The following is an 11,614-nucleotide window of genomic DNA, read 5'->3' on the forward strand; positions in this document are numbered from 1 at the left end:
ACCTTTGGTTATCTACACTTGATCATTTTGTCCATGGTGACAAGTGTAATCTTGTAAATGGACCTTTTCTTATGGCACAAGCGTTAATGAATTAATAGCGCATTTTAAATCAATTCTCTCTTTCTTTTGAATTCCATCCTTATAATACATTTTTTATTCATTCGGGACCATTCATCAATTAACACCTAATAATCCAATAGATTGAGATTCCTCTGGTTAATTTTGAAATCCCCATAGCGCCATTACTTCAAATGATTACGAGGAAGACCTTACACAAGAAGACGGTGAAAAGGATGAGCCCTCCTCGTGCCTTGTGGAGGCGAAAGCGCACCCAGTAAACTTAGGCACGGAAGAAGTAAAAGGGAACTTAAGGTAGTGGAGAGTGAAGAATTGGGAGATATGATCGATGCAAAAGAATTTCTCGGCGTATTTTCTGGAGCTATGATGATATGGTTGGTTTGAACCCGGATAGTGGCGCACAAAATTCCCTAATTCGAGGGGACAATCCGGTAAGCGAAGTTAAGGAGAATGAATCGACACCTTTGCTCAAAGTTCGGGATGAAGTCAAGAAAGCTTGATATGTGTTGGTTCCTCAGTGGTCAAATATCCCCAATGGATAGCTAATGTGGTCGGTAATGAAGAAGGGCAGGAGAGTTGGGTGTGCGTCGATTACGGGGATCTCAATAAAGCGAGCTTGAAAGGCGATTTCCCTCTCCCTCACATTGATGTGTTAGTTGACAATCTTTGCGGGATTGGGCGGTGTTCGTGTATTGATGGGGCATCGGTACAATCGAGATCCGATGGGCGAGGAAGACAAGGATAAAGCGCTTTCATCACTCAATGGGGAGTATTTTGCTATCGGGTCATGCCTTTTGGGTTGAAGAATCTTGGTGCTACCTACCGTGCAATGGTCACATTATTCCACGATATGATGCATAAAGAGGTGGAAGTGTATGTGGATGATATGATCATCAAATCCGGGAGAAGAAAGTCATGTGCAGTGCGAGAAAGTATTCGAGAGACTCGGAAATACAGTTGATGAACCACCTGCCAAATGCATATTCGGAGCTAGATTGGGAAAGTTGTTGGGATTCATAGTAGCGAGAGGAATAGAGGTTGATCGGACAAGGTTGAGCTATTCAAGAGATGCCATCCCCAAGAGCGAAAGGGAGGTCTTGCGATTTTAGGAAAGTTGAACTACATTTCGAGATTTATTTCTAATCTCACAGCCAATTTTTAGGCTACTCCGGAAGAACAACTCCACCCAATGGGATTCAGTTTGCCAAGAGGCTTTTGAGAAGATCAAGCAATACTTGTCAAGACCACCAGTATTGGTCCCACCCATGGCAGGGAGGCCTCTTATCTTATATATGGCAGTCCAGCAGAACTCGATGGGATGTGTTTTGGGACAACATGATGATACCGGGCGAAAGGAGAGGGCTATTTATTACCTAAGTAAGAAGTTCAATGATTGTGAGTCAAGGTACTCTTTTTTAGAAAAGACGTGCTGCGCGTTAGCACAGACTGACAAATCGCCTCAAGCACTACATGTTGAATCACAAGACATGGCTCATCTCCAGGATGGATCCTATCAAATATGTATTCGAAAGCCCATTCGTGCCAGGTAGGATAGCCAAGTGGCAGGTTATACTCTCCTAATATGACATAGTCTATATGACCCGCAAAGCGGTGAAAGGTAGCGTGATTCTTGACCTCTAGCGAGAAAATCCTATCGGGATTATGAAGCTCTGGATTTTGAGTTCCATTATGAGCATATTAATCAAGTGGACTACGAAGAAGAGGGCGGCCGATGTATGGGAAATGTATTTGTAATTTGTCAATTTGTCGGTAATGGAATTGGAGTGTATTGATATCCCGGATGGAAAACACTTTCCGATAGCCATTAAGTTGAGATTTGTTGCACCAACAGCGTCGCGAATCTGAAGCTTGTGTGATGGGTCTACAGTTGCCATCGAAATGAAAATCGGGAAGTTGGAGGTATATGGAGACTCGTACGATTATTTATCAAGTCAAGGGAGAATGGCAAACCAAGGATCCCAAGCTAATCCGTGTCGAAGTACTTATTGGGTGATCAAGAAATTCGAAGAAATCTCTTTCACTCACCTTAGTAGGGACAAGAATCAATTTCTGATGCCTTAGCTACTCTATTGTTATGGCTCAAATCGAAGAGGTCGGATGATTCGGACATTGAAGATTAAAGCAAGAAGTGAGCCATATTGCTTCATGATTGAAGAAAAGCAGATAGAAAGCCTTGGTATCATGACATCACAGTCTCTTGTAGAACAGAGAATTCCCTCTGGGGGCAACCAAAAATGAAAAGAAGATGATTCGGAGATTAGCAGTGGGATACTTCCCCAGTGGAGAAACCCTATATAAGAGGAGCTCCAACGGCGAATTATTGAGATGTGTGGATGCAAAGGAGGCGAAGAAAATCCTTTTTGAGACTCATGAGGAAATTGTGCAACCCATGCCAATGGGCACATGATGGCTAAGCAAATCATGCGGCGTGGGTATTTTGGACCACAATGGAAAAGGATTGCGTCGAGTATTTCCGAAAATGCCATAAGTGTCAAATTTATGCCGATCCGATCAATGTGCCACCTCACAAGTTGTTCAACCTCGTCTCACCATGGCCTTTCGCAATGTGGGGCATCGATGTGATTGGTACAATCAATCCAAATGCATCCAATGGGCACAGAATCATCCTTGTGGCCATCGACTATTTCTCCAAGAGGGTCGGCGACATCCTATCGCACATCACACAAAATCGTTTCTCAAATTCTTGAAACAATATTATCATCGGCATGGCCTCCCTAATGAAATAAATCCTTGACAACGCCAAGAATCTGAATGTTCCAAAGATTCAAAAATTGTGTGATCAATACAAAATCCGACATCTCAATTCCTCCCCATACCGTCCCCAGATGAATGGAGCGGTGGAAGTCGCAAACAAAAATCTCAAGAGGATAATCCGGAAAATGACGGTCACATATAGGGATTGGCATGATATGCTTCCTACGCTCTTCACGCATACCGAACTTAGTGAGAACCTCAATCGGGGCAACTCCATACTCATTTGGTTTACGGCATGGAAGCGATGTGCCTATTGAAGTTGAAATTCCTTCCTAAGGATTACGAAGGAGTCGAATTGATGAGTCGAATGGATCGATCAAGGTTGGATCGATTAAACTTGCTTGATGAGAAAAGGTTAGCGACATGTCATGGCGATTATACGGATGAGAATGGCTAGAGCATTTGACAAAAATGTTAAGCGCGCAATTCCAACCCGGGGACCTAGTTACGAAGAAAGTCTTTGTCGAATCAAAGCGATCCCGGGCAAATGGTCACCAACCTACGAGGACCCTATGTGGTTAAAAGGCATTTTACGGGGAGCCTTGATCTTGACCCACATGGACGGTGAAAAGTTTCCGAAACCTGTGAATGCTGACACCGTCAAGAAATACTATGCCTAAAAAAAAAAAAAAAAAAAAGGGTAGGAGCGAAAACCCGAAAGGGCGCGCCTTGCAAAATGTGTGAAAGAAGGCGAAAACCCCGAAGGGGCACTTTAATAAATGAGTGAATGATCAAAACCCGAAAGGGCATCCTGAAAAAGTGAGTTAAAAAAAAAAAATCTAGGGGTGAAAACCCGCAAGGGCATCCAAGAACCAAAAGGGAGAAATAAGGAAAGAAGCATGGGACCGAAAAGGGAAATAAACCGTCGTGACATGAGGCTTCAGAGAATTTGAAATAATGGCAATTAAGGGATTCTTAAGCCAGCCACAAGGAATATGTGAGATCTATCCTTGTACCCTTCTTCTTTGAAACTCTATCTTTGTTTTTATTAAAATCGTAATAAAGTCATACTTCATTCCCTATGCTTCTATCTTTCCCTTATATTTATTCTTTAACATTATCCTTCTGCAATCTCGTTATTTAAAGCGCTATTAATCAGTTAAAATTTTTGCCACAAGATTAGGATCTAACAATTGATAACCTCACGTACTTTACTATGAGATTTGCAGGGAATGCCAAAAAAAAAAAAAAAAAAAAAAACTAGAGGTGAAAACCTGGAAAGGCGCTTCTGGTCATATAGACGAAGGGGAAGTAAAAACCCGCGAGGGTGCTTTTCGGGAGAAAATCTGAAAAACAGAAATGGGGCATTCGAAGAAATGGAGGTCATGGGTCAAGTCTTGCAACTCGTCCTCCATTAATCATCGGCCTTCGGTATCTTGTTAAGTACACTTCATCAGGGAAGAACTTCATGTGTCAGGGATAGACTTGCTTTGTAAGTTGATTTTAATTTCCTGCAATTTAAATTTCCTGTTATCAACCTCTGGTTCCTTGATCTAAGTTGATTTTAATTTCCTGCAATTTAAATTTCCTGTTATCAACCTCTGGTTCCTTGATCTAAGTTGATTTTAATTTCCTGCAATTTACATTTCCTGCTATCAACCTCTGGTTCCTTGATCTAAGTTGATTTTAATTTCTTGCAATTTAAATTTCCTATTATCAACCTCTGGTTCCTTGATCTAAGTTGATTTTAATTTCCAGCAATTTAAATTTCCTGTTATCAACCTCTGGTTCCTTGATCTAAGTTGATTTTAATTTCCTGCAATTTACATTTCTTGTTATCAACCTCTGGTTCCTTGATCTAAGTTGATTTTAATTTCTTGCAATTTACATTTCCTGTTATCAACCTCTGGTTCCTTGATCTAAGTTGATTTTAATTTCCAGCAATTTACATTTCCTATTATCAACCTCTGGTTCCTTGATCTAAGTTGATTTTAATTTTCCTGCAATTTAAATTTCCTGTTATCAACCTCTGGTTCCTTGATCTAAGTTGATTTTAATTTCCTGCAATTTAAATTTCCTGTTATCAACCTCTGGTTCCTTGATCTAAGTTGATTTTAATTTCCTGCAATTTACATTTCTGCTATCAACCTCTGGTTCCTTGATCTAAGTTGATTTTAATTTCTTGCAATTTACATTTCTGTTATCAACCTCTGGTTCCTTGATCTAAGTTGATTTTAATTTCCTGCAATTTAAATTTATGTTATCAACCTCTGGTTCCTTGATCTAAGTTGATTTTAATTTCATGCATTTAAATTTCCTGTTATCAACCTATGGTTCCTTGATCTAAGTTGATTTTAATTTCTAGCAATTTACATTTCTGGTTCCTTGATCTAAGTTGATTTTAATTTCAAGCAATTTACATTTCTTGTTATCAACCTCTGATTCCTTGATCTAAGTTGATTTTAATTTTCCTGCAATTTAAATTTCCTGTTATCAACCTCTGGTTCCTTGATCTAAGTTGATTTTAATTTCTTGCAATTTACATTTCTGTTATCAACCTCTGGTTCCTTGATCTAAGTTGATTTTAATTTCTTGCAATTTACATTTCTGTTATCAACCTCTGGTTCCTTGATCTAAGTTGATTTTAATTTCATGCAATTTACATTTCTGTTATCAACCTCTGGTTCCTTGATCTAAGTTGATTTTAATTTCATGCAATTTACATTTCTGTTATCAACCTCTGGTTCCTTGATCTAAGTTGATTTTAATTTACATTTCTGTTATCAACCTCTGGTTCCTTGATCTAAGTTGATTTTTAATTACTTCATTTTACTTTTCTGTTAGCCCCATCTGGTTCTTTGATCTTAGTTGATTTTATTTTCATTCATTTCTGTTATCAACCTCTGGTTCCTTGATCTAAGTTTATTTTAAATTCCTGCAATTTACATTTCTGTTATCAACCTCTGGTTCCTTGATCTAAGTTGATTTTAATTTCCAATTTTAAATTTTCTGCGAACTTTAATTTCTGCAATTTTACTTTCTTGCTATCATTCCCTATGTTTCTGGTTCTTTGATCCAAGTTGTTTTCAGTTCAACTTCTGTTGCGAATTCCTAGGCCACCAACTTAAGTGTGCTTTAGCCCCCTAACTTCGAACACCTAATCGTCCCAAATATGAGTCTGAATCTTTACATAATTCCTACACGGAAAATTTTCCTTTAATAGAAATTATGTAAAGAGGGGCAGCTGTCAACACCATATTTTGGCCGATCCCCAGAATCAATAAACTTCGAAACCGATCCCTAGCACTAAGTCTCTCCTTGCCATCGAACCAGGGTTACGATATATATTCACAGAAAGTTGAGTCATTGCTAAGTCCTCATATCAGTCAAAGCTTTACCGGTCTTTCAAATCATTCACCGATCTCTCAAGCCCATTGTCAAATATCCTGACCAGTTAACTACATTCCCGATCTCTCTTGTCAGACGAAATTGAACTAACACTAGAACCTTGCTGCCAATATTTATGATCGACCTCTCTTTTAAAAGTTTAGGAATAATCAAGCTAAGGTTCTAATCCGGTTTAATGAAGATCCCGATCTTAGATGTTCAAGCCAAAATTTTCAATTAAGTTAGTTTAGCAATCTCATGCATGTTGTATTTTCCGATCTCTCACACTTAGGATAATAATAGTTTTGATTTGTTTCATTATACTCAGACAATCAAGTGTTTAGAAATTTTTCGATCACAACCATTCATCGAACAAAAAGGCATTCTATTTCATTTCATTGCAAAATTTGTACAAGTTATTCGGCTGGGGGATCGCCCCCAGCCTGATCTACATTTCCCTCATCCTCTCCTTCCTCTTCACTATCCTCACCCTCGCCCCGGAGGCAGTCGACCATCCAAGAGAAGTCCTCTTAGGGTAACGCACGAGTTCGGCCAAGAGGTCCTTGTGAGCATTCACATAGGCACCAGCTATCCTGTCACCATTTCTTCGTCTTTTCGCCTTAAGCTCCTCGATAAGTTGGCGACACGAGAAGCCGTTGGCGGGCGCTGGACTTCCAGGAAACACGATCCCTTTCGGCGAACATGATTACGTTGGCGGCTGTCTTCATAGAACTTTGCCCGCCCCTCAACATGAGATATGTAATCCTGAGCGGATGCGAGTTGGGATTGGAGGGAAGTCACTTCCTGATTCTTCTTCTCGACTTCCTTGCCCAGGCGATGAGCCTTTTCCCGAACTATGGTCTGGTTCACCAGACACTCCACGTTCAGGCTCATGGATTGAGTTAAGATATCGTCAAGGCTGTCCGGGGATAGCCTGTCCCGATCCTCCCAAAGGCAGATGGAAGACCCCAAGACTTTGGCAAAACCGGGGTTCTCCCGAACAGTCCGGTTATTCTTCAGGGACTCGATCAACGTTTGAGCGCCACGAGAAGAGGCTCTCACAGAAGATTGAGAAGGACCCCTTTCTGTGCTTGGAGCAACTGGAGGAGGTGGAGCCGGCTCTTCCTGTTGAGGAGGAGATCGGACAGCTTCAATGATCGGCGGCCCCGAATGTCGGGACGGGCCTCCTTGCGTCTCCCCTGGTTCATGGCCGGGAGTTCGAAGCATTTCCGAACGCTTCATCTCCTTTATTTTCCGGGAGATCTCTCTTTCTTTCTTCCGCTTCCTAGAACCCTCATCACCCGCCATACCTGCACAAAGAAGAGGTCAGTGAGATCGCTAAGGTCCTGAGATCTGAGATGTAGAAAATACCAGTGCCGAGGTCAGAGAGCGGAAGTTCGCGATCTTGGCCGGTGGCATTGTATGGTCCAATGGTGCGGCTCGCGATCCACGCATCTAAACAGAATACTTTTGAGTGGCGGCTGATTCTTGAGATCCATCACTATTAAGCTTTCCTCTGGTTCAGGTAATGCGCCGAAGCAAGGGCCCTGGTGCCACCGGCTCGAGGAAGTCCTCAAAGCGGTCGGATTTTTGCTCCTCGGAATAAAGCGGTTCTTCCAATTTTTAAGGGAGGAGGGCGGATCGGTGAAGAGCCCGCAATGAGGCCGCTGAAAGTGCTCGTCGTCCTTTCGGCGAGTTAGCCTGTGCAGTTCGGCGAACACCTTAGCCGTAGGTCTGATTCCCTTAGCTCGACATAGGCCTCGGAAGGCTACTAAGATCTGCCACGAGTTAGGGTGAACTTGAGCAATGCACACTCGGTGAAGTTTTAGGACCTCCTTGAAGAAGTCATCCGGAGGAACCAAGACCGCCTTTAAGCTGTTCCTCGTATACCATAACCATGTCATTCTCTTCAAAGAAGTGATCGGCTCGGTGATCGCCGTGACACGGATAAGTTCGTGCGAATCGGGGCCGAATATTGTACTCCTGGCTAAACGATTGCAGATCGATTCTTGCAAGATCGATGGCAGCTCGTCCATAGGGAGATTCTCCCTCCCTGAAGAAGGTACGTGCCTTGATGGTCCGATCCGCCCCCGAGCTGGAACGGAGACCCTAGGAGGTTCTGGTTGCGCGCTTGGCCCGACCACCTCTTTTTCGTCAGACGACCACGAGGCCCGAATGGAAGGAGGACTCGCGCTCTTTGACCCTCGGCACCGCTCATTTTCAAAGAAAACAAAGAACTTAAACTAAAAAGAAGATCAAAGCCCTTACCGGAGTCTGATCGGCGTCGGAAGAACTTGAGTAAACGAGAGAACTTTGAGGTTGTGAGCGAGAGATTGAAAATGACATATAGTAGCAAATGGCTAACCCCCCACCCCTATTTATATTCGTCCGAGCATTTAATGCTCACGAGGTTCCAGGCGGTGCATCGGTTAGCGGGACTCGCTAGCTGTTCTGACACGTCTCACGAATATTCCCAAGATTCCATAAAGAGATCGGTTAATTATAGAGCGGTAGATCCAGGTGTTTCGAATTACAGATCGGATAATCATATTAGAGCTCGGAAAATAATTAATAAGATAATAATTGACAAAATAAAATCTTTATTTCTAAAAGATCGGATTACATCATTTGGGCGATCTCAAGAGATCGAAGTACATTTCCAAAAATCAGATTACATCATTTGGGCGATCTCAAGATCGGATTACATCTGATTACATCAAAAGGCCGACCTCTAAAGATCAGCGGAACAACCTATCTAAAGAAGCCTATGTAAATAGCCAACATTGTGGTGATCCACGTGGTGTCGCCGATCGAGCTTAACATTGTCGAACACCCAATGTGGAGGGAAACCGCTGTCGAAACACCCAATGTAGTGAGAAGCTGAATAAGCTCGGAAGAGCGATCGCCAGGGATCGGCCGAACATTAGCAATCAGCTCACCCGAAATCGGTTCGCTGATTATTCCAGTTGAGCGACTCGAGATCGGCACGATCGAAGTCCGCAACCCAAATCGGTCAATCGATTCAGTTCTCTCACCATCATCAGTTAAGGTTTTCACGATTATTCGATCACCGGGATCGTAAATTTTCAGTCGGTGGATAAAGAAGTCCATCGGAAAAAGATCAAAAGCCACAGTCGTAGCCGGAATTACTGCCGGAACAGTTAAAACAAGAAAGAAAAAGCAAGAAAGGAAAATCGAATGAGGGGGGTTTCCTTCTGTCAGGGGTATATATAGGGGAAAATCGGGCATTTATTGCTAAGCAGAAAACGAAGCGGACGCTTCGGGAATCGAGAGGAATTAATGCTTCGACCGGACCAGGGCTGATTAAGGGATCTGAAGAATAGAGATCGGAAGATGGGAGATCAGCATGAGAGATCGGAATAGGAGCGTGGGAGGGATCGGAAGGCAAAAAGAATAAGACAAATCCCAAATAACCGTCGTCAGAATCAGAGCCGAGGTAGTTAAAGCGTGGCAGACGAGATCTCCACCGCACGCCTAAGAATCGCCCGCAATACTGACAGGTGCCAGGGTATGTCATGACAGTCCTGTACATCCCAATCTCCACCGTTGATCTCACTTGTAAGGACAAACCCGGAACCCTTGGATCAAGAGAGAAGACGACAAGACCAGCGTCTTTCGCTCTTAGCCCTCAGATCGTTCCGGACAATAGGATTTAAGACCGTCAGATTGAAAGAAGAAAAGGACAAATATTCTGAAGAATAATCTCAGCCGTTCATTTTGGTTCTCTTTAATTCTCAAGCATCCGATCATGTCCTTCAAAATCTTGACCCTCCATCTCCCTCAAAATAAATCCTGACCCTTCATGGGGAGCACCCGATTCCTATAAATACCTGCATGAAAAACTGTTCAAGGGACGGGCAAAAAAAGAAAGGTAGTTATTATAGCGGAAGAACTCTGAAATTTCATTCAGTTCGTTACTCTGCTACTTAGAAGTGTTGATTAGAAAGACTTTTGAAACTAGTTTTCGGAAGTGTTTTCTTGAAAAGGATTCTGAATACTGGAACTCTACATTTTCAGTTTGTTCATTATCTGGTCACACTCTCACTTTCAGCCCTTTATCATCTCTGTTTTCATTCCCATTGTCCAAGCTCAACTTCATTCCACTCGGTTTTTATCTTAATCTGATTACATTTTAGCTAAGCACCCTTCAGTTCACGACGAACATCAGCCCTCAGGCTAATCAGTCCGCTGTCTTATCACCATTTGTCACCCCGTAGTTATTTCAATAGATTTGGCTCCTTACAGGTAAGAGCTCATATTGCTGTTTTATTAACTGTTTACGTTTACTTTTTCGCACTTTCTTCGTTATTCTTGCGTATGCAATTTTCTCCAAGTTCATTTTGTGCAAAAGAACCCCAAAGAATGTTACTCTCTCGAGTTATCTCTTTAGTGATCAGTCCATCATTTTATTAATCTTCGTCATTTCTGAATGCAAGTTTTCTATCTCCTAGTAGCGTGTAAGTGGTTGGGTAAAACGTAGGTAACTGCAACTTAAGGGTCTCTTTTAAAAGAGAGCCTGAATAACACGTCAGGAAAATAGCCAAACTATTAGGCTGACGTAAACGGCAATTCGGCAAGATGCCATAAAGTGGAATAAAACCAAAGTAAACGAAACAGAATAGATCGGACATTAATAGGTACTGGTAAAGTGACCTTAGGGGAAGTCAGCAAAATTCAGTCCAGCTTCTCTTATTTAGTCACAAAATATCAATTAGAAGCCTTACCCCCCAACACCTTAGAACGTCAGAATCCTTAGCTTTAGGACCTTATGACATGTAGCTGAAATTAAAATTTGGGAGATCGGAAAGATCCCATTAAGGTTCCTGTTAATTTAAAAAGAGATCGGAAGAGGGTTCTTATCCGATTCTCAACTCAAAACTTTAATTAAATAGAGATCGGAGGAGAGTTCTTATCTGGTCTCAAATCAAAATTTAAATAAATACTTAATAGAGATCGGAAGAGAGTTCTTATCCGATTCTCAACTCAAAATTTAAAATAAATAATTAATAGAGATCGGAGGAGTGTTCTTATCCGGTCTCAACTCAAAATTTTAATAAATATTAAATAGAGATCGGATGAGAGTTCTTATCCGGTCTCAACTCAAAATTTTAATAAACATTAAATAGAAATTGGAGGAAAATTCTTATCCGATCCCTGAGCTAAAATTTTAATGAATACTTAAAAGAGATCGGAGGAGAGTTCTTATCCGATTCTCAATCCTAAATTTTAAATACCCCAAGAGAGATCGGAGGAGAGTTCTTATCCGATTCTCACACCAAATCTTAACCTGTACGCAAGATAATCCCAAAACCAAAAATTATAATAGACGACAATTCACTAAGGTCGTCTCATTTACTTATGTATCTGGGTAATCCGAATTTAGTGAAAGATC

The sequence above is a fragment of the Hevea brasiliensis genome, chromosome 6 (assembly GCF_030052815.1).
Source record: "Hevea brasiliensis isolate MT/VB/25A 57/8 chromosome 6, ASM3005281v1, whole genome shotgun sequence".
NCBI classification, from domain to species: domain Eukaryota; kingdom Viridiplantae; phylum Streptophyta; class Magnoliopsida; order Malpighiales; family Euphorbiaceae; genus Hevea; species Hevea brasiliensis.